The 23,308-nt window shown below is 40.0% G+C and overlaps 1 protein-coding gene across 1 annotated transcript in view; it reads left to right on the top strand.

The window, feature by feature from the left end:
* The first annotated feature begins 537 nt into the window (after positions 1-537).
* PIK3CB (phosphatidylinositol-4,5-bisphosphate 3-kinase catalytic subunit beta) overlaps positions 538-23,308 on the top strand; it is an 88,545-nt gene continuing 65,774 nt past the window's right edge. The window contains exons 1-2 of the mRNA XM_067301938.1: positions 538-582; positions 21,514-21,633. The gene's annotated coding sequence lies outside the window, so the exon portion shown is untranslated. The remainder of the gene's footprint in view (positions 583-21,513; positions 21,634-23,308) is intronic.

The following is a 23,308-nucleotide window of genomic DNA, read 5'->3' on the forward strand; positions in this document are numbered from 1 at the left end:
AAGTTGCGAGGAGGAAAATTCACCTTTTTGTTTTCAAACCAGGAAAAAAAGGAACGGAGAAAAACAGTAGCAGCTTTATGTGTTTCTTTACCGCCCTGCGTGCTGCTACGAATAAGGAAAGTCAACTGAGAGTGCCAGAACCCGGGGAAAAATAAAGATACTCGCAAACGGCCAGGGCTGCTGCCGCGGTCCCGAGGGGGCCGGGGCCGGGTTTCGGTCGCGCCGCTCCCCCTCCGCGGCGTCGCCCCCGGCTCCGGCCCCCAGGGGAAAATGGACCCGGACGCGCCCAGCGGGGGCGGAGACGCGCTGCGGGATTGGCCGCCGTCTGCAGTTGATATTGAAAGCCGCGCGCGGATTGGGCGGCCGCGGCGAGGGGGGCGGGGCGGGACCGGAGGGCGAAGCCATTGCCTAGGTAACGCCGCCCCCTCCCCCCGCCCCGCGGTGGAGGCGGCGGCAGCGGCGCGCGGCGCGGCCGTTACCGGTCACGGGCCGGAGGGAGCAGGCTCCTCGCTCGCGCCAGCCGCCGCCGCGCTGGCTGGGAGGCGGCGCAGGAGACGGCGGCGGCCGCTGCTGCCCGGGCAGGTGGGTGAACCCGAGCGGGCGGCGGTGCTGGGCGCCTCGCGTTGCCGGCTCGGGGCGGCGGGGTCCCCCCCCTGCCCCGTGCCCGCCCCGCGGCGGCGAGCTCCGCAGGAAAAGGGCGCTTCTCGCCTGCGGCTCGTTGCGACACGCGCGTTACTCAACTGCGCGCCGGCACCGCGGCGGTTTCGGCTGGCGGCGGCCGTTGGTCCGCGGCGGGGGGGGGGGTGCGGCCGGTCCCCGCCGCGGCCCCGGGGCTTTGTCCGGCGGCGGCGGCGGCGAGGGGCTCTCGGGCGGCCCAAGCCGCGGCGGCGGCGGGCGCGGCCTCGGGCGCGCCGAGCGGCGCTGCAGGAGCTCCGCAGCCCCTAGGTGCGCGGCGCCTCCTCTCCCCGCAGGTTTCCCGGGTACCCTGGCCTTTGCTGTACTCCCCGCGGGGCTTCCCCCCCTTCCCCCCCCCCCAACTGAGAACTCTTAATGATTGTTTTGTGACTTCTAGATAACGTTCGGATTATTCGATTTTCCCGGCTGCCTTCGGCTCGGTTTCTGAACGCTGTTTTCCTTCTGAGCCGCAGGAATTTGTATGGAGAAAGCAGTGTTTAATGCCGCGCGTTCCGAGTGGGATGCTGCGGCTCGTTGCCCGCAGAGGCCGGCCCGGGCCGGCAGTGCGCGGGCTGCTCGCTCGGCGGAGCGCTGCCCCGGCGCGCGTGCTCTCTGCAGGGCCCCCGCACGGGGAGCCGCCGCTGCGCGGGGCGGCCTGGACCTGCGCTAGCTCCGGAGCGCTCCTGCAAGAGCAGTGGGAGCCTTTCACGCCGGGATCGCTGGTCTGTCCGGCTCCGAAGCACAAGTGCGTGCAGTCTAATGCTGGACACTTTCCAGTATCAAGAAAAGTCACTTTTTTCTTACAGAAATTCCTGCATTTGCAGAGTTTTTGTCACCGGATATTTTGATGAGTTCTGCTCATCGAACATAGCCACAGTAAAGGTTGCATATGCTCTCTGTGAGCCACTGGTCAATTGTACTTTTGATGCTGAACTTAATTCAGGCTTAGGAAGTTGTTGGAGTGGAGCATTCCTAGAAACCTGAGTAACACGTTATATATGCTTTCAGGGCTGTTGGTTAGGGTTAAAAGTTTTACAAATGAGTAAAAATGTCACAGGGAGAGCTTTGATCTTCCTGTGCTTCGTAGTATTAGCTACAGACTCCCGCAACTGTAGGTCTTCAGAGATTAATTAAAAGGTGAAAAAGAACTTTTTAATACACTTATTGCTTTAAAAATGCATAGGCAGAAATATTGCATATCTGCCCTCTGGGCAAAGGCTTCTGAAGTCTAGTAGAACACACTAAGGTGTTTAGGGAATCGGTCACCAGGTCACCCAGAAGTTTCACGCTCATCTTTTCTTCAGACTGGTGATAGTTTTCCAGGCTTTGGAATTTTCATGCCAGCAGGTAGAGCTTTTCAGAGGGTGAGAGCCATAAAAGTATGCTTGAACAAAAGTTCTCCAGTAACTGCTTTTTCAGCCTTTTTTAAAGAATATCAGAATATGGTGAGTATTTTGTTGTTTGACTTGGAAACATGTTTTTGTGGGCAGGGTTTTAGCCTATGATTAATTTTTTTTAATTAAAAAAAAATAAGTTCTTCCAAATATGGTCTTAAAGTATTTTTTAACTTCTATTTAAATATCTGGGTTTTTTTGAAGAAGAAGAATAAGAATCACTTCTGTTAAGGCAGGTTTCACTTCCTTGGAATATCTGATGTCATAAACTTTCTGGTTCTCCAATTGTCTACAGAGTTTTGGCAGAACTTCAAATTTTAGTGTAGGAAAGCCTTCCTTAAAAAAAAAAGTTTGGTTTTTTTCTTCTTTATGATGTAGTAAGAAGGGAATGTATCCTCCCTCTTCTCCCTCATCCCACTACTCCTTTCCCTATCTTGCAAGTTGTACTTAAGGTCAATAGGCATGCGAAGTGTTGCAGACTTTCTTTAAAGTATGCATGTGTCTGCAATATGCTCTTACTAAGGAGATGTGAAATTTAAAAACAAAATCCAGTAAAAAATAAGCTGTCAGAACATGCTAGGAGGGTGTAGGAAAAAAGGTATCCTTTTTTACTTTGGAAGATAGGTGGAAACACATGCTAGTGTTTGTTTAGCTAAAAAGCTGGCATCATAACTGATTAAAAAAGAAAATTAATTTAGTGAAAGTGTTTCAGTGACCAGGGGCACAGAGTTAAAGTAGTTAAAGTGCTTTTTCATGGATCTAGAGATACACGTGGAAGCTTTGCTCTAGGTTCTCTAGAAGTTGCCTCCGGTTAACTTATCTGAAAATAGGTACCTGTCCACATGGGTTGTTGGGCTGTAAAATCTGGCGCTATATTTTCTGCAAAGTCCATGGGGCTGCTTAGGTTTAAAATGGACTTTCTGACTCTCAGCACTTGGTAGCAACTGAATGCAAGTTACTAAATTGACTCTTTCTTGCAACTGGCAGTTCCTGCAAAAGCAATCGAGAGAGAAATCTGAGGTATGGAGAGAAAAATCTGAAATAAACATTATTTGTACAGTTGCATAAAAAAGTTATGAGGGTTTTTTAATAAACATCTATTTGTTTGTTATTGACACTCAGAGATTACATGGTGCATCTCAAACCTCAGTTCTCCTGCCCCAAAATGTGAGTGCCTGAAATCATTGACAGCTTAAAAAAAAAAAAAAAAAAGGCATCAGCGTCTGAGTGTATTAAACAGTTTGTTTTGTGGCAATGCTGTTAGTCCTCACAGACTCACTCACCACGTGAAAGTCTTATGGTTAATGTGTTTTGTGTTAATAACTTAACTGAATCGGATCTGGTGGCAAAAATCATTTTACATTAGAAACTTACCAGTTTTTAAATTTGTTTGTTTATTTAAGATAGACTGAAAATAACTTGTAAACATGTAGTTTTGCTTTGAATTAGTAAGGTGTATATACTTCTAATCCAGAATAAACAGCAAGTAACAATAGAGGGTTCTGACAACTATCACAAATAGGAAATTCTGCAGAATTGATAAGGTTAAGGTTACATGTATTTGTATAAGGCTTGAAGTGTCAATTGGTTTATGCACAACACTGTAAAACAGATTGATCAATCTATCAAATTTACATGGGTAAATCTTTATATCTCAAGCTTCAGTGGAAATACATTCAGGAGTGTGGTTCTATTTATACTTACTGCAGTTGCAGAGTGAGGCCCTAATATGCAAACACTTGTGGATATGTAGCTAACCAAATAGTTGAATTTACATAATAGTTTCAGAAGATTAAGGAAATAAATAGTGAAGTTCATATGTCAAAAAAAGCTGCTTTTAATAAGGATTAAGATTGGAGCAATTATACTGCCTCCCATTCATTGAGGGGTAGAAGGGGGGGGGGGTCAGTTTTAGGTAGCCAGAGTTTAATTGCCAGAATACTACATAATGTGGCCTTTCTTAAGACTGGTTGTATGCAAATGGCAGGCTCAGGTTGTCCTTAGGCACTTTGCTACTTTTGCGTCCTGGCTTTGCCTGTTGGCCATAAGGGGGGGAAATGCCCCAAAGGCTTTTTGAGTTGCATTAAAAGGGGTGGGGGGGGGGGAAGGTGCAGCTGTGCTAACTTCAGTCATCCAGTTTCTTATCTTAAATACTCTTGACTTGCAATTGTGAGTTAATTGAACTCAGGATTAATTTTGTGTCATTTGTGCCAAATTTGTATGTGTAGAAACATTTTCTTTCTATTCATTTTAAAAAACATAAAAACTATGAGTACTATAATAATTCTCTTGATACAAAATTAGCTAAATGTAAACTTTGCTATTCACAGCTTTCTTATGTTTCTTTCAAAATTGTCAAGCTTGCATACTTTTGAGGAGTAGGGTCATGTTAAATGTACACTATGTAACTAAATGGTATAGGGTGCTTTTCTGCTTCCATTCATGTTGTTATTTCCAAAAGTTACTTATTCTGATAGGCAAAATAATTTTCTGTATTTTGCACCAGAAAATATCATAATAAACTGTCATAGGTGTCAGTGTCTAGTTTTATGCTTGCATAACTTATTCTATGTGTTGCTGTAATGCTAAACAGTTTAATTTATCAAATTAGCAACAAAGGTTATCCCCAGATTTTCTTCCTATTTTTTTTTAAACAAACTTTTGAACAAGTAGGGTATAGTTCCTTGAGGCAGAAGTGAAGTGAGTTGATCTGATGGGATAGAGTCTGCTCTGAAAATAAACTACTTCTAAGAGTTCATGGAGAATTGTGACTCTTGCATGTAAAATAGCTGTGTAAATATACTTCTCTGCAGAAACTATGTTGATTCTATGGGAAAGATAGGTCCTGTAATGGAAAAAAAATTATCCTATGGGTTTAATTTTTTGTACACGTATATGATAGTATCTTTCTTCCTTGCATAAGTTTGCCTGGAAGAGCCTCTTCTTTCTTTTAATGTCTTTGTGAGATCTAAGTAATAAGTGCATTTATGTTGTCACCTTATAGCAATAAAAAGCTCGGGGGAATAGCATGAGTAAAGATTCCAAACTTCTTTTCACAGTGCTCCCCTGAGGCTTTTCTCTTGTTTCTTGTATCCAGTGCAGGTGACAGATGGTTCTGTTCATGCTTTGATTTGGAACTGATGAAAATAAGTGGGGTGGAGTCCATTAGGAGACTTTCTTCTCACTTTGGGTCATTCCTGTCCTCCCCTTGCCCCCAGACACCATATATCCACTGTATTTAAAAGACTATGAATGGGTTCAAAAATGAGTTAATACATACTGATAAAAGCTTTGGATTTGCATCAAATGGCAGCATGTGCAAAATAATTTGTTTGGATAGTAGAGGTAGCTTAATATTGAAGCCAGTGAGAGTGTTTCCACTTATGGATGTTGTCACTTAAATAAGAATATTAGCATGTCTTTGGTTTTAGGATACTAAGTATTTAGTATTTTTATGAAGCATTTGTTAATTTTCAGTGTTTTTTTCAAAGTCTTTTCTGTGTCTCTTTGAATGTACAGAAGGTATCTTTAAGCAAAGGAATGAAATACTTATTTCAAAAATATGCATAAGAATTGTCAGATGCTTATTAGAGCTTCTGTCTGGCGTGTGCGGTGGTTGGTGTTCTGCGGGATGGACCTGAGACTGTAAGAAGCTTGCAGTCCTGCTGTCAAATGTTCTTGTGACAGATCAAATAAAGAAGACATGCCCTCTTTTTTGACAAGTTGTGCTTGTATGAATGGAGTACTAGAAGCAATTCAAAAATCAGAGTGGGTAGATAGCTTTATAGAATATTGTAAACATCTCTAGAAATCTCTAGAAAATAGTTGGTAACATTTCTGGTGCACCATGCTCTTGTGGTAGCTATTTATTGAAAAATGCCTCTTTAAAATCATTTTTTAAATAAAAGCAATGCTTGAGAGAGGTGGATTTTGATATTGTTGTGGCATCTAATTTCCCAGGAAAAATGCTAGTTCAAAATTACTACCTTATCTTCATTTAACAATTTAGCTGTTCAGGGCTATAGAATCCATTATTAATAGCACACCCAATTTTAAAACAAAGTTATTACATTTGTAACCCCAAATGAGACTGCTTTCAGATTTCAACATGATGAGTAGGTTTTCTGTTGTCACAAGACATTGTGTCATGTATGTGACACCGTGATCTCAGTATCAGCGCTTTGTATTGCATCTTCCAGGGGCCTTGGTGGTAGCCTGCAGTTCGTTTTTTTCTTTGTTTGTTTGTTTTTTAAACATGCACACACTTTTTTGCAGCATCCGCCTTTCAATATTCCTTATTTTTTCTTGTGGTCTATGGTTTAACTTACTACTCTTGGCTAATTCTTCCTCCCCAAATCCCCCATCATTTCTCCCTGCCCCCCCCCCAAAAAAAAAAAAAAAAAGAAAATAAGGACCTGTGTGTTAACCATTCACTCTGTGTCTTGTCCACTTGCTACAGTGCCGGTTGCCATGGGGTCCTGTCACAGGGATCTGTACTTTAAATAATTTATGCTTTACAAAGCGTAATGTTTTGTAAGATGAAATCTGCAAAAGAAAGGACTGTTTGGTGACTGCTGTGGGAGGGAAGGAAACCAGTAGTCATGAATGGGGTCCAGGCTAGGAAGTGAGCAATGGGACTGCTGTAGTAAGGGCTCAGCAGTCTGGGACTAGAGGTATACTGGAGAGACTTGGAGGCTGGTGGTAGAAAACATGATGCTGGGAGGGCTGCTCTTGGATCCGGTAGTTTTCAATGCTTGAAGATGGCTGGGGATGTTCTTGCCTCTCTCCTGATTGTTTCTTCAGCTCCCTTCTGGACCTACATGGGTGGTGATAAGGGAAGTAAGACCTTTGGGGGCCCTTCATAGTGTTCTGCTGAAAACTGTGTGGGCTTGGAGTATTTGCATTTCTAGCCATGTGCGCTGAGTGTCTTCCTTAGGTGTGCCTCTGTGTCCACTGAAACCGTTGTTCCTTCCTCCTTGTCCGCTTCATGGCTGCTTGGTGTGCTTGTGACCTGTGGCTGTCAGACAGAGACCAGTACTGGTGCGTTACGGTCCGACACTTGGTCTTTGAGGATGTTGACCCAGGATACTAAGAGTAGGGCTGTTATTCCTGGGTGCAAAATAACCTGGGCAGCTTGGGCCAGGCTTTCAGCAGGATGCCCTATAGGTTTTCATGGCTGGAACTACCCTTTGTGTTCTCCCATGTACCTGCTACAGGGGAACAATTCATGGATCCTGGTGTCTAGGTAGTAAGATGTTAGGAATGATATTTGTTCATGTCTGCTTTAAAAGGAAGCCTGGCTGAAGCATTTTGCTCACACAGTATGCTTCAGAGATAAGCTTAGCTGGACTTTGGGAAAGCTCCAGAAAAGGAAGCAAAAATAACTATATGGGTGGAAGTAGTGGACTAGATTAAAATTTTAGGGAAGATAGAAGTCACACAGTAGAACTTGATACATGTGTTAGAAAAGTAAGCTTATTGCCAGTAATTTTGAATTTTACTGTCCAGGTATTTACATGCTTTGCTGTAAGCAGCAATTCAAGATATCAGTAAAATAAGTTATTTAAGAGGGAGTGGCGGAGTCATAACCAAGGATCCTGTAGGTAAAGGGTCAGTGCCTGACATATGGAAAGCAGTAGAGCACAGGGAGGTAGTGCTCATATGTGTATGCAGTCTGTGTAGGCAGGTGAAATAGCCAAGTTTCAATGAGACAAAGTAGAAGGCAAGTCCTGTAATTGATTTATTGAACTCTTTAACAAAAAATAACAAAAGTGAGTCCAAACATAGCAGGAAATAAAATTTCAAATGTAGCTTTATTCTTTCAGTTTTCCTATATCAATTTTGAATGGAAGTTTCATGTGCATTTTATTTGCACCATGACATTAGGATTGAGCCATAACATCAGGAGGTGACGACTACTTGGCTTCATCTGCTGAAGTATTATGAATTGTTTATTCTTAGTAATGATTTAAGTGTGAAGGGGTGTATGTGGAGAAGAGCTGTCCTGCTTTCCTTTTCATGTAAGGAGAATGTTTAGGAATCTGAACTATTCCTGTTGTGTGATAAATACTGACTGGGAAGTGAGTAGTAATTTCTGAACGCTCTTGACTTGAATGAAGAAAAGCATCATTAGTCTGGCAGATTGTCAGCTGCAAATGATACATTAATCTTTGGCACAGTGCTCTTGCTAGCAAAAAAGAGGCTTTCCTTTCTGGTATTAATAATAAAAAGGAGGGCGGGGGGGGACTCATTATCAGTCCTCAGCAAGCTGCTTTGAAATAACCCTGCAAGAGAGACATTAAGCCTGTGATAAAAGTCCTTTAATTTTTTTATTCAATAAAAAAACCCCAAACCTTTTCCTAATATGCTGATGATCTGCATCCATCCACATAACTAACTTTTCTTCTAATAATAACTTTTGTGTGATTATACAGTTTCAAATAAAGCTTTGTAACAACTGCAAAATTTTGTGGGTTATTTTAAAGATGAAGAAACAGCATTACTAAGATGTGTATTAGATCATACAGTATGTGGTAAGTCTTCATCCTAGGCCAGTTTTACTTCCCTAGCACTCTGAAAATAGTGTTTTTCCTAGTTTTTTTCCCCCAATTAATTATAATCTCATATTAGTGGCAGTCATGTACTAGAGTCTTTTTTTTTTTTTTTTACTAAAAATGTTTGCTTACACTTCAGTTGGGTGACAAAAGTATATTGAAAATACTGCTAAACTCAAGAGAAAGATCGGACTCTCTTCATTACCTAAATGAGAGCATTTTTTTCTGAATTGTTGGTTTAAGTGTTAGATACTAATTTTTTTATATACTAGGTTCTTGGAGTTCAGATGATAACAGTGCATAAAAAATATTTTCATACAGTAATCTTTGTATTGGTATCTATCATAATTATCCATTAACTTTCTAATTCCTGTGGGGACTATAAAATAAATCTAGTGTACTAAGAGCTAAAGTGATTAGAATAGCTGAAAGATACATCATAAAAAGGGAATGTTATTTAGTAGGAATGAGTTCTTCAGTAAGAAGATAGTTTTACAGGAATCTGAGGACATAACTAAAAAAGCTAGAAGAATTATTAAGGCCATAATCAAGGGTTGTTCTCATCATTTTTCCTCTGGATTCTTCAATAGTTTCATCAAGATTTGCAGCAGCTTTAAGTCTTTTGAATTTTGAACATATTGGGTGCTTTCATCACTTTTGTCACCTCAAATACACTGGATTACAAATCACCTTATATTCAATTTGCTGTTCACCATAATATGATAAAAGTCTTTATCTGTTTCCACTTTTTAAATGAAGAACTACTGTCTCTGTAATTTTTCCTTTACTCCATTTTGTTTAACTTAAACTTCAATGTTAATTTTCTTGGGTGAGAAATACTGTGGGTAAAGCACTGGCTAGGGAATAAGGATAATTAGATTCTGTTTCCAACTGTGTCACACAGCCACTATATGAGTTTGAAGAAATTTGGTTATCATTGAGTGTTCTCATCTGTGCATTGGGGATGAGGGGACTTCTTTTTCTTTCTTTAGTGTCTTTGCTTGATAAAATTTACTTATGTTTATGTCCGTGAACATGCACAGTGTCTACTATAACAGACCTTAAATACTTGAGATGCTACTTTAAGACACATGCAAACACTTAGCTGAAAAAGCTTCTTTGTAGCAGCTGTGGTAGTTGAAATGAATAGCAAATAGTTATGTGTTTTAAATTAGGATGCAGAAACTGTGAATGATTTTTTTTTTTTAAGTGGTATATAAGATAAAATGTCCCCCCGATACACATCTTAACTTTGCGTAGGTGCTGTGAAAATGCTTTCAGTGAATGAATATCTGCTTTCTTGGGGGGAGGAGAGTAAAGCAGAAATTATCCATAAAAAGTAAGCAGACTGTAGTACAGCAGCTAAAGTATTTTTAAAGCACCATATTAAAAAATTAGTCTTTGGTGTACTATTTCCATGAGAATAGAAATTTGAGTGATTAACCCCCTTCTATTTATAGCTGTTTTCCCTGGATTAATGTGCCTGCTCCAGTTAATTTCTAGGTATATTTTATGAGAAGGCAGAGGAATTCTTCCCTTAGTGTCCTAAGTTGCTTTCTTCTTGATGTGAATTTCACAAATTGGGTTGCTGTATTTTCAGTTTTATTTATACTTTGATAACTCATTAACTTTTATTGCAAGCAAGCACAAGATTTGAAAAGTCCTTCTGCATTTGATGGCTCTTTTTGTTTTCCCATCACTGTTTGCTGATCTTAAAATACTGGTACGTCACTGCTTAAGACTGATCTTCTGGAGTTATTGGCTGATGAGAGTGAAAGATGCTGCATGCGCATGCCAGACTGATAAAGCTCCAAAGACAAGGCTATTAGTCTGTAGGTTAACAAAATGAAATAAGGTAATAGTCTCATAGCCAGGCCTCCTATAAACCAATTATTGTTAAAATTTTGTACCTTCTTGATGCCAAAAGGTAATTCTTCATTGCTAGTTTGTCACGGCTTGTTGGTCATGAAAGTAGCGTGCTACTTTTCATGTTTGTGGGTTTTTTTTAAAACTGTATTTATGGAGTAATAAAGAATTTCTACTTCCATAATGACAGCTTTCTTAAAAGATTGGAAGTAGGGTTGTTTAGACTCCTTGTAAAAGGAGGAGTCTTCAGAAATGGCAGCATAGCTGAGACTTTCAGCCCAAGCTCCCGTATTTCAGTGTTTAATAGATCCAGATGAAGAAAAATTTCTTTTGGAATGCAGTGGCAAAGGAAATGGTCTGAGTGTTTTCTAATTTTCTGTTGTTCTGCGATTTGCTTTCTTGTGAGAAGTAGAATAGGATATCAAGGGACTTTGGTGTTTTCTTTTTGACTTATGATGGGAGAGAACTTGAAAGGCATTAAGGGAAATAGTTTGAGTCATTCCTCAAGGTTTGCACCCTGCAGTAAATAAGCTTTTACTGTCAAGTTTGGTGGTGTGAAATTTTAATCGTGGCCAAACAACTTTTGTATGAAAACTGAGAAGCCTTTGCTTTCTTTTGCAAAAGTCAGTTTTCTTGATTACTGAATTTACTGCATGTGTTAAGAACTTCTTTCTCTAGTTATGCATGCTGCTGCTCCTGTGCTCTTCTGTGCTCACAGATTGACATCCCTTGCGTACCACTATCTTTGCTGTTACTTGGAAGCGAAGCAACGTGTTGTAGCTGGGAAAGTTGTTCTGACAGGAGGAGGGTGCAAAGATGGAGGATGGGGAACCAGTAGTGGAGTGGTGGTTGTCAGAAGAAGGGCTCTCCAGGGGTCTGCTCTGGAAGAAGGAACTCCTCCTCACTGATGAGAACTACAGAGCTTTCATGTGCCTATTGCCAGAAATCCATGTAAATACCTATCTTGTAATCCAGAGGCAGAAGGAGGCTGAAGATGTTTGCTGGAGTGCATCTGCTGCCTCCTCTCCTCAGTCCTTCTGTGCTTTGCCTGTCAAAAAGGCTCAGTGCATGAAGGTGGTTTTCAGTCCAGCTTTCCTCAGGTTCTTCTTTTAGTCTTGGGGTATTTTTAGACATGTTACACAAAGTTAAGAAGGTTGTATTTTGTCCTTCCTGTCTTATTGTTCATGGTTCATCTCAGTATCAAGAGTTGCATCACAAGTTGACCATACTGTAGCATTGTCTTTGCTCTGGTTAGAGCAGCTCTAATCAACATCGCATCTGAAACACTGATAAGAAGTCATTCACCTATGCTAGGGCTCTGCCATGAAGATTGCTCTTTATACAAAGAAAGAGTATTCCCACGCGTTCGGTGCTGTACCGGTGTTTCCATCACGCAGGGTCATGGTTGCTGCTACTCTTTTTGCAGACAGTAGAGATTAACAGAGGAATAAATATGGCAGCGCTCCAAAGAGGCTATTCTGAGCAAGGTGTAGCTCTACTACAGATTTTCATGCTCGGAACATAGAAGTAAATTTCTCTTCTGGAATGTTCCTGGGACACCACAAAATGTTTTCACTTTCGTTAAAAATAATACTGTAGAAAAATATTGTTCTTTATTCCAACTTTTTCATTAATAAAGGAAGCTGAAAAGTGCCACATGGTCTAAATTACTATGCTGATCACTGCAACTGTTACAATAAAAAGGAAGAAAGTGTTTCTTTTATCAAGTGTTCTAAAATTCTCAGTGATATATCTCAAAGCAGTGGAAAAACTATGAACAGTTTTGAAATCTGACTTTCTGATCCAAATCTAGATTTGAACTGTTGATTTGACCAGAGCAGGGTTGTTTTTTGTTCTGAAACCAAGCACTCCACCTGCTTCTAGCCTGAAAGTAGTTCAAGTTTTGTGACTCTTAGATTATGTACTGTTATGAATTGTCATGTTGAAGGGTGTGGCATTTCAAGATTTTTTTTGTTTTTGTGAAATAATCTAAAAAAGCCTTTGTATGATCAGGGCCTTTACATACCTGCTTGTTGAGCTATTCTTTCTATGTTTGATGCTTAACTTTCAGAAAGAAACCTGCTCAATTAAATTTATTAATTTGGGGGGGGGGTAGTTTAAAAAAAAAATATATATATATATCTTAATTCCTAGCAGTGCCAACAAAGCCTTATCTGTTTTCTTCTAAGAAGACAGAATCTCTAATAGCCACACACTTTTTTTCTTTTTTGTTAAATAATGGATGTGCTAGTTGATTGAGAGGGTTATAGATCTTTTATGGAAAGAGACATTAGGGGAGACAGTCTACCAATATATACTGCATTGCAGCTTTTATTATATAGAGGGAAAAAATATTTAACAACAGGGATAAAAGCATCTTCCTGTAAAACAAAGCCATTCATAAAAAGAATTATATTGAGACCTGGGAATGTGATTGTCTTCATTTTTGTTAGGAAACTGGGTCTCAAAATCACACTCAGATACATAAATTATCATAAATTGTGCACTGATTACCTTCTACTCAACTGTACTGCCAGTCTTAAATTTGTACATGAAGAATAGAAGGAATAACGGAATAAGGAATAAGTGGAAGAAGGAATAAAGGAATAAGCTGCCATCGTTTCCATGTTTCAGAGAAAGTGGAAGAAGCCCAAAACTGTGTTCAGGCTTGCTATTAGTTTTCTGTTTGGTTTTGCCTGTTTTCCTCTGTCCCTTCAAATACTTAAGAAGTTCTCTGTTGAACTGCTAACGTGATAGGAGCATTTCTTCAAACCCTGCTGATCTCAGTTCCGGGTTCCTCTCGGTGATATCCCTTTCTGGTTCGTAGCACAGTTGAGGTTCTTGAAGGTCTGCACACGCATGCACACCCCATGAATTTGTACGTTCTGGCATGTAACATATATAACTTCTTTGAGACCCTGATTTTTCAGCACCAGAGTGGGAGGCAATAGAAGTCTCACAACATGAAAGAAGGGGGAGTAAGAGCAAATTAAAATGTGCAGTGTTACATTATCCAAAAGAGCTTAATAGATTTGCTTTTGAACGCTGAATATAGCGTTTGTTAAAGGTGAGCTGTTTGTTAAATGCCTGAAATTTTTTCCTGATCACAACAAATATTATTAGCAATTGCTTTTAGTTTCAGTTAGTATTCACTATGTACATGTGAATGATGAAATACTGTTGATATTTATCATGTAGTATTTGGGATTAAGCAGTATGTTGGATTGCAGCAACAAGCATTTTTGAAGCAGAAGTTAATTAGACATTACTGTGTTAGTTCAAAATCTGTTGTAATCCACATTTTGGAGGTTGTTTTGTTTGTAAAGAGAAAAAAAACCCCTTAAAACTGATATCTGGAGCAAAGTTGGAAGTAGCTTCACAAAAAGCTCAGAACAATTTATTACTGAAGAAATAAATTATTTAGTCTTGCTATTGACTCTACTAATGTGTGCTCAATTATGTAAAAATTAAATATGCACATAAGCATAATTTGGAAACTACAGAGAAGTAAATTCACAGTTTCACCATATTAGTTTTTTAACGGAACATAATTGGCAAAGTGAAACATCAGCATGTGAAAGCACTGAAGAATATAGACTATGTGGAAGAGATCGCAAGAAACAAAAAGCAAGAGTAGTCATTAATGTTTACAAGTAACTAATTAATTGTGATAAGATCTTTGCAGAGTCATGATGAAAGCTCACTGTTTTGTTTCTGTGCTTAAAATGCAATTAAATATTGTAAATTGTGGATGGGATCAACAGGAGTTCCCCCTCCCCCCATGCGTTTTTGCATATGAACACAGTAGTCAGAAAAAATATATTAACAATTAAGGGCCATACTCAGGTATCTAAAACTCTAAAGAAACACCTAGCTGATGAGTTATGCACCCTAAAAGTCTTTCAGGGCGTTTAAGGAAATCATGGAGAAGGACTTCATGAAATTTAGGCTGTCTGAAAATGGCCTGGGGTTTAATAAAGTAGTATACGATTTCTTTGTCAAAAGGGGGGATGGGGAGGTAACTTTGTTCCTTAACAATTCTAACTGACCTTGTATTCTTTTCTGCCAAATAATTAACTTACTTTCAAAAATAGGCTTCAAAACAAAACGAAAAAAAAATTATGGGGCATAATTGTGGTTTGATATAGGACCATGAGGTCCAGTGCTTCACTTAAAGCTCACAAATACAGGATTTGCCCTGCTGCTGACACCCGCTGAGATTTCTGTGTCTAAGCAGTGTGACTTTCTACATGTTCTCAAATATTGACTTAGATGTAGTGAAAATCTATGTGGAATCAACTCTTTATCATATTGAATCTGTTTTAGTACTCAGAAAGATGAATTTTGAACTGTGTGACTGCTGAGGGGTCTACAAATGATAGCAGAGCCGACAGCAGATTAGCAGTTCATTGACTATTGCAAACATCTCTGTAGATGCTGCAAGGGCTTGTGCAGGGTGGTGATTTTTTGCCCCTGCCTAAACTACTCCTCAGTGGTTCAGTTAGCTGAGCCTTGAGCTTCGTGCCCTGCGTGTATACGCGCACACGTGCAGGTATGGATTTCCTGGAGGAGCATTATTCCCGGTGTGACTGCAGTGAGCATGATTTCTAATTCTTCACTTCCACACACTAGACATAGGGAACTGGAGCAAAGTTGCAGCGCTGGACTGGGGATGCAAGTGATGTGTGGGCTCTGGTGGGAGGTGGGGGAACTTAAGTCTTCGCACAGAGGAGTCTGTTCAGTCTAAACTGTTTTTTTTGTGAGCAGCTTTGTTGCTGCTGAACCAGTCATGTAATCACTTGTGCCCTAGACTGGGTTAGAACTGGAAATGAGCTGGAAAACATTACTAGGTTGACTTGCTACTTATGAATCAATAAAAAGCAGATCTAAGCATTTGTGAGTCACGAAGAGTCGTAGAAGCACTGCTGCTTTTATAAAATGGTCATGCACAGCCTAGAACTTTGTGGTTTTTGAACGGTAGACTACCTTCAGATCTGGCACATGCTCCATCCCAGAATCTCACTTAGGATGTTGTGGCAATCTGGGGTGCTTATTTAAGGTATCAGCGCAGGCAACCGTCTCCTATATTGAACACATCTGCAGGCTCTCCCGCACTTCTCACGGAGACTTTGCTAACCTTGATTTCAGCGCGCTACTGGCTGGTTCACAGAACGGTTGGTTGACTGACAGAACAAGAGAGAAAGAACCTGCAGTCTACCAGTCTTATAGCTTTATTACCAGTGATTTGTTCCTCTTCTCCTCTGCCTAGGGCACTTTTCAAGGTGGAACAACAGAAGAAAAACAGCTGGATCATTCTGAAAAACAGTCCTTTTCATTATGTTTGTTTTTGTTTAGAAATCCTAAATCATGCAGGTGATGCCTTGTCAACTGAAAGTTTCTGGCTTTTGCTCCTTGAGGTCCTTTGCTATGCAGTGACAGCAAGAACCGCAAGTCTTTTGCTTCTTTGACTTCATTGTAAGGACAAAAGTTTGCCATCTGCCCCTCCACTCCTATCGAGTTCTAAATGGCAGTGGGTAGGAGGGTTACTGTGGTACTTAACCCTTATTGCCATCAGGATATATCACTGACAGAGAAGAAAACCCAGGAAATTAAATATAAATTTCACTAACTGACACCGTATTAGAAATCAGTATTTTCAAAATAAATAGCTGATGAAAACTTGCAAGATCTTTTTAGTATTGCCTTACAGTTCTAAACTGAAAGGAATTCTTCATCAGAGTGTGACCCAGTAAAAAATCTGCTTTATGGCAAAGCATGTTAGTAGGTACCTATGTGTAAGCACAAACTTCTCTTAAACAGATCTGTCAGACACTAAAGGGGGTTTCAAAGATGTGAGCCACAGCTTAGTGATATTAGCTCTCTAGAGTGAGTGTGGCTTCTTTAGAGGGTGATTCATAGTGGGGTGAGTACAGACTCCTGCTTTGAATCACTCACTGGAATAAGGTAATTATGCTATGAAATTCTTTTAAATGAAGAAATGTAACTGAACTCGCTTCAAATCACGTTTCTAGCTATTATCCATTTAACTTTAAAATATGTGGGGCGATGTTCTTCAAGCTATTCATCAAAATGCTTTGTGGTCCTTGTTTTGTCCTTCTTAAGAAGAAAGATTAGGGCTGTAAACTGACTTGTAGTTCTGACTTAGCTCTCCTTTATGCAACTCATTTGGCTTAGAGGTAATCTGCAGTTTCTGTCTCTACTTGTTTTTTACTTTCTGTGGGTATTTTTATGTGAAGAGAGCTTGTGGCTATATGCCTATTTTGTTTTGGTTGAAGAGATTTTGTATGAGATAAATGGATTGCACAGAGCGACTGTGTTCTGGATTTTTAAGTGAGACGCTTCAGAAAAGGCTGAGACTTGATTCCTCTCCCCCCCCCCCGCCCCCAGGATATTATTGTCTTTGAACATCCCTAAACACCTATGAGTGTAGAACACGAGGAATAACATTGCTGTGTATATAACAGTACACTCTCTTCATTATTGATAAAATATTTTGTCTCTTGATAGTAGTGCAGAAATAAAGGTGCCACCTTTAAAAGGTCAAACCTGGCTAGTCCTGCTGAAGTGACCATGGGCACTACATAATTAGGAGGATGAGGTGCAGCTCTAGTGTTTTGGTCACCTTGTACACAATACTGTGCAATAGGTAGGAACTCATTTTTTTCAAAGTTCAAGCTGTAATTGGCATTTTTAATGCTCACACTAAAATGTGTGGTATCTGGAAGTCTGAGGTGGCTGTGATTTAACCAGATGTGCACTGTGGGAAATTCTTTTTCTCACTGTTTTAATTCCTGGACTTTAGTCATAATAGCTTAATTACTTAGAGAGAAAGTTCTGGAAGACCTTTGTGCCTGTTATTGCTGGAATTTAGGACTGAGAAAGCAAAGAAAAAACATACTGCTTTATTTTCCTCAGCATTCGTATCTTGTTAATTTGAAAGTATTTGGTGTTTTTGTCTGGTGAGTAATCCTCTTCTTGTCTCAGACTCAGTAAAACAGAGAGTTTTATTACAGCCAATTGGATGCTACAGCAGTTAATTTAGCTTGACGTGTGCTTATCCAGTCTTCAGTGCTATTGAGAGCATGAAATGCATGAGACAGCTTTGAGGTAGCTGAAGATGTGAACCAAAAGCTGTAAAATACCCTAGCTGTCTGCTTCTCTGTATAGCTGTCCACAACATCTGCAAATGCTCTCAGCCCTGAGCCTGATGCCTCCCTCAGTGGCAGTGAGAGTGGGAAATGGATTTGCAAAGAGGAAGATGGTCAGGAAACTGCTGCATCGTGTGATTCAGCCCGCTCACAGTTCCTTAACCTGCTGCAAACCTGGAGCAGTCTCGCTCACAGTGTCTCTGCAGGTTCTGGCAGAATTTGTAGGGGAGCCTGCCTGATAGGTCTAGAAATTGTTATAGGGGAGAAGGCCATAGGGCTGGAAACTGAGCCCAGTAATTGCTGTACAGCATCTTACATTATTTCTGAAGGATTTTTTTGTTTTGTTTTTGTGTGTGTGTGGCCTGCTTGCCTGGCTTATGATTGTTTTGGTTTAGGTTAGATGCCATGTGGGAGTCTTAGGCAATGGTTTGTGGCACGTTTTTTCTCCCTTTCCTCCCTTGCATGCCATTTTTTTGTCATACGCTTATCAGTGTTTCTGTGGACGTAAAGAAGAGTACAGGGGGGAGATTAAAAGAGCTCAAACTCTAGAAAATTTTACAGTATTGTTACAAAAGTTTTGATTACCACCATATAGTTATCTGATTCTTGAATTATTTCATAGGACTGCAAGGCTTTTTCTAAAAAAAAAAAAAAAAAACCAAACAAACAACCCCCCCCCCCCCCCCAAACCCAACAACAACAACCTTTTATGCTTAGGATAAAAGCCGTATCTGTGTCATAAAGGCGTAATAAAAGGATTCATTAAAAAGATTGTTTTGCAGGCTGTCTCGTGATTCTCAAGTAGTAAGCGGCTATGGAATAGAATTTCTGTTACGTCTCTGGTACTTTCTGTAGAAGTGGTGTGGGTGTAGACCAAAGGGCGAGCACCCGAGGGGGTTTTGTTTTGTGTTTTTGGCTAAGTTCATGACGGAGACCCCCGGTGGAAAAGTCCAAATGGCAGTTTTATTTTTTCCACATTCCCCAGGGCGATGTGGTGGGGAGGAGGTGTGTGCACATCAGAGTCTAGTTTGTGTTCACTGCTTGAGGCAGATACTAAAATCTTATTAACAGTCTTCCTGATCCTTTCTCTGTTTCCAGAAGGTTATGCATGAATGTTTCTTATGTAGTTGAGGTTCTTGCTAGCTGTTTGTTAGTTAACAGTGCAGCAGAGTTTGTACTTTGGTCTGTTAGATAACATATAGTCACCACCTTTGAAAAATTTTCCACTTGTGCTTTGAAGATAGAAAGGGTAGTGATATTTGAAAGGCTGACTGTGATGTGATCTGCAGTTACATTGATAACCATCTCTTGTAACTTCTGTTCTACTGGTCTGAAAAATGAGAAAGGATGGTAAGGTAGAAAAAGAAAGCTGCACTGTCATCCCAAGATGAAGGCAAGAGTTGTTTGTAACACTTGAAAATAGTAGTGAATGGTTTGTTTGCAAACATCATAAATGTTTTAAGGTTCAGAGGGCTAGCCGTTCTCCTGGCTATCCTCAGCATGCAGCTGCTTGCAGAGGATCAGCAGGAAGCGTATTGTCAATACCAGGTCTGAAATGCAGCAGAGATGGATGAAATCCCCCAAGCTACTATGAGAGTAGAAGGACAGAGGACAGTGAGCAATTGGGACTGGAGGGAAATGAAATCTAGCAAGCAGTAGACTGTGGGGAAGATACGAATTGATAAACTTTGACAGGAGCTATTCACAATGTGCTGGGTTGCTGAATGTGTGCAATTTATGGACCCTAGATATTTCTCAGACTTTATGCATGTGCTAGCTCTTGAGTTGACTACTAATGCATTGACTGCTGTGCAAAAACAGGTAAGTCTTATTTCTGCCCAAGTTCTGAATAAGACATGAGGAATATTAGTTCCTCTTGCCTTTCCAGTGTCTTACAGTTGAAGACAGTACAAAAGGTTGACTCTGGGAATGATTTGGAGCGTGATAGGAGCCAAGCAGCCCCCCTCATTGCAGATAATGATTTGGACTATGTAGTGAGAAGAGAAAGGAAAGAACAAGACAGGAGAAGGCTGAGAGCAGAAATTGCAGCACTAGTACTGCTGCCTGTTTTCTCTTCTGAGTGCATTTTATTTTACTTAGTGCCTTAGTTTTCTTTGTTTTCAGCAAATCTGACAACACATCTGTGTTACACATTGTTCCTGTTTACGAACTTAATAGAATGGGAAGGTTGTATAATATCGGGAAGAAATAAGGTCATGATTTATTCAAGTGTATCAAAGTTAATATTAGAAAATTAGTATTGTGCATTCTGCCAGTGATTCCCATGTTGTATTTGGGAGCCTTCTCTGTGGTTTGCCAAGCTCTACAGAGACAGGAGTTGTTTTTAGGATAAATAATGTCATATGTCCCAGCAGTGGCACGTGTAATTTTGAAACACTGTTCTTTGCTATGTTGGTACTGATAGGTTTCCCATGAATTTAAATTGTGGGAACCTGAAACACCATCCTGATTTGTCAACAACTGACTAGTTATCCACAGACCTCTAGAAGCCTGGGGAATCCAGTTTTTAGTTAAAATAACAGCCTACTTCTGCCCTAGAGTATGGGTCTTCAGACATGCTGTGTAAGCAGTTTCTGCTTTCAGGGGCCACCGGTCATGGGCAAGTTCCCATGCAGTGGAATCCTTGCAAGTGGATCCTTGCAAGTTCTAAACCCAGTTAGGCCTCCCTTCGTTCTTCTCTAGTCTTTCTTTTTTGGCTGCTGCCTAATGTAGGCTCTTAGGCTTTAATCATGAGAAATTTCTGGACTAGTTCACACCCTTATGCACAGCAGGCAGTTGTCAAAAAATAGCATGTGGGTCAGTAACTTAGTTTTCCTCAATGGCTATGAGGCAAAAATAGTTGCTGCCCACCCACACAAATCTGAGAAAAATTAAGTTGTTTCACAGTTGCTTTCTAGAAGGGTTCTGCTCTGTGTGGCACAGGGGAATGACCACCCACTAGCCCTTTCCACTGCCTCATTCCTGATTTCTGTGCTGTATGTGAGTTCCTATAAGATCAATGTGGACTATTTAGTGAAGACGTGTTAATGGGAGGAGAAAGGTAGTTGTGTCTTGTGTTTTGTGGCTTGCCCTAAAAACATGCAGATAATATCAGTGCAAACTAATTGCACTACTTTGTTCTCAAGGGGTTTTTCATTTGTTTGGTTTCATTTTGGTGAGAGTTTGGTTTGCAAAGTAGAGCTACATGGAGAATGTCTTGGCTCTGTGGCGATCCCTTTCCTGCACATCTGCAGGAGGCTGCAAAGAGTAGACCCATTGAGCCATCCTCCTGCTGTTTTGCAGGTTGAAATATGAATAGCAACATGGGATTATTGGTGTCATCAGGTCCAGTTTTCCACAATTCACAAACCTACGTATGGTATTACACTCTTTTATTTTTAAGTCAGTCAGCTTACAGACAAGAGTAAAAACACAAAAGCAGCTCTGTTTTCCTCTTCTGTTGTCCTAAATTCCAATAGGCGTTTGTTGATTTAATCCAAATTGATTATACAGAAATTAAAAACTGTTTATAGCAGCTAACAAATGTTTCTGTTTTTAACTTTGACTATTTGAGTGCACTTCTTCATGTTTGATACCTACTTTGTTAGAAGAAATGGCATCTTCTCCATATTTTTCATTTTTTCTTTCTTTCTGGTGACCTGTTACAGTTTGAGGATGTAGGATTCGTTTAATCATTAGATTGTGATGTGAATATGGTACTGTAGTATTCAAAGAGAATGAAAATGTGTGGTTAATCAGATATTTCTGCACAAAAAAGTTCATGGAGTTAGTAAACCAACTATGAATTGGTTAATTTCTCATTTGGTTGATAACATGTGGTGTTTGCTTTCTTAGGTCACATTCAGGTCATCTTGTGGAACCTTCCAACAAAACGAGAGTAATAGGAAGAAAAAGATGTTTAATGAAAGTAACTTCACTAAACAGTCGGACTGAAACAGGAGCAGGTTCTCTGGAGTAAGTATTAGTTTGTTTATTTATTTTTTCTTTATGAAGTCAGTAGCCTAGTTACTAGATTGTATTTAATTTTGTTATGGTTAAATTAAAAAAACCCAATAACTGCATATTCATTTCAGTCAATCGGTTGGTAAAGGACGCTCTTTTGGAATCCTTACGAGGCATCTGCCATGTTGGTAGTAATTGTATGTTAGGAAATGTAGGTAGGCTCTGGGTTCTTCTCCGGGCGCCTGTGTATTGTGGGTATGCTTTTGAGCCGGAAGTGGCCTAGTGTAGATGTGATTACTTGTAACCCTAGAGTTGCTGGTAAATGTTGAAGCCTTGCCTGTATCTTCCAGGGAATTTGAAACTATGATTGTTTTTCCACGGTAACTTTGCACTTCTGACACTTCCTGCGTGGTGTTCGCTGATATTATAGTTATCAGTCTTCTAAATACAGGGTAATTATTATGTCCTTTTTGAGAGGTTAAATTGTTCAGCAGGAGTAAACGAACATTCCATGTTTTGTGAAACTGGGTCCATTTTTCTTAATGAAAAAATGCACAAGAAAATCTACTAGATTTTGCAATGTTTGAACTAAAAATGTGTGAACTACTAAGCCTCAAAATGGCAATTAAATATCCGAATCTTTCCTTTTTCCATTAGCTGCCTTAATCACTGGACTACGACTATTTTCTCTTGTTGCTCCTTAGCCTGAGCAACCTTGTATTCTAATTTGCAAAGTGTTACAGCTTGAATGGGGAGGAGGCAGAGTCCTTCCATCCTAGAATAGCCTCTAACTTGGCAAGTAGAACATACTCCAGAACAAAGAGGTTAGAAATGGGGAAAAATTGCATAATTTTCTGTCTGACTCTGATTTTACTTCTGCTATGTGATATGTGAGAATGTAATTCCACAGAAGTCATTGGGAATATACTTGAACACATAGTTAGGAATGAAAAAATCTGACCGTTAGAACTGAAAGGGTAGAGGAAAATGATTGTAGTTTACAAGAAGAGTATTTTGACTTTTTGCTTTTATTGCCAAAAGGAAATGACTCTTCTTGGCTTCTCCTTAAAAAAGGGATGTGTACATGGTGTCATAATTTGGGTAGGAGAATGTCTGTGAAAGCTGGTCAGACCAGCTAAACTATTCCTACCTGGAAAATTTTGTGAAGTGCTTCTAACTGCTAGAATAACACATTTTATTTTGCCTTTAAAACAAAAGTAATCAGTCAGGAAATAAATTATATTTAAATTTCGATTAAATATAGATTTAGAGTTTATTATGTGTGTTAGTTCCCTTTTTCTAACCAATGCTACTATTTTACATCAGCACATAGAAATTTATATCAGATACTGATCTGGGTCATATGTCAAGTGGCTAGTAAACATAATCTTGAAAGGTTCTCATATTATCTGGTATTTGAATTGTGACCTCTGAAGTTTTCATCGACTCTTTCATATGAAGCTCTTTGTCTTGCACTAACTTAATAGACAATATAAGATAAATACAGGTAGCTGTTTCAATGTCTGTATAAAATAATACCTATTTGCCATTTATACACTTAACTTTGACAAGTTAATTCTTGTCAAAATTGATTCCAGTTTATCCTTTTTGGAAAAATATTTTTAAAAGCTGTTTTTAAAATTTTGTTTAGAGATTCCTGTACGCTCATACAGATTTCAGTCAATAG

This window comes from Apteryx mantelli, chromosome 9 (genome assembly GCF_036417845.1).
Source record: "Apteryx mantelli isolate bAptMan1 chromosome 9, bAptMan1.hap1, whole genome shotgun sequence".
In the NCBI taxonomy this organism is placed as follows: Eukaryota; Metazoa; Chordata; class Aves; order Apterygiformes; family Apterygidae; genus Apteryx; species Apteryx mantelli.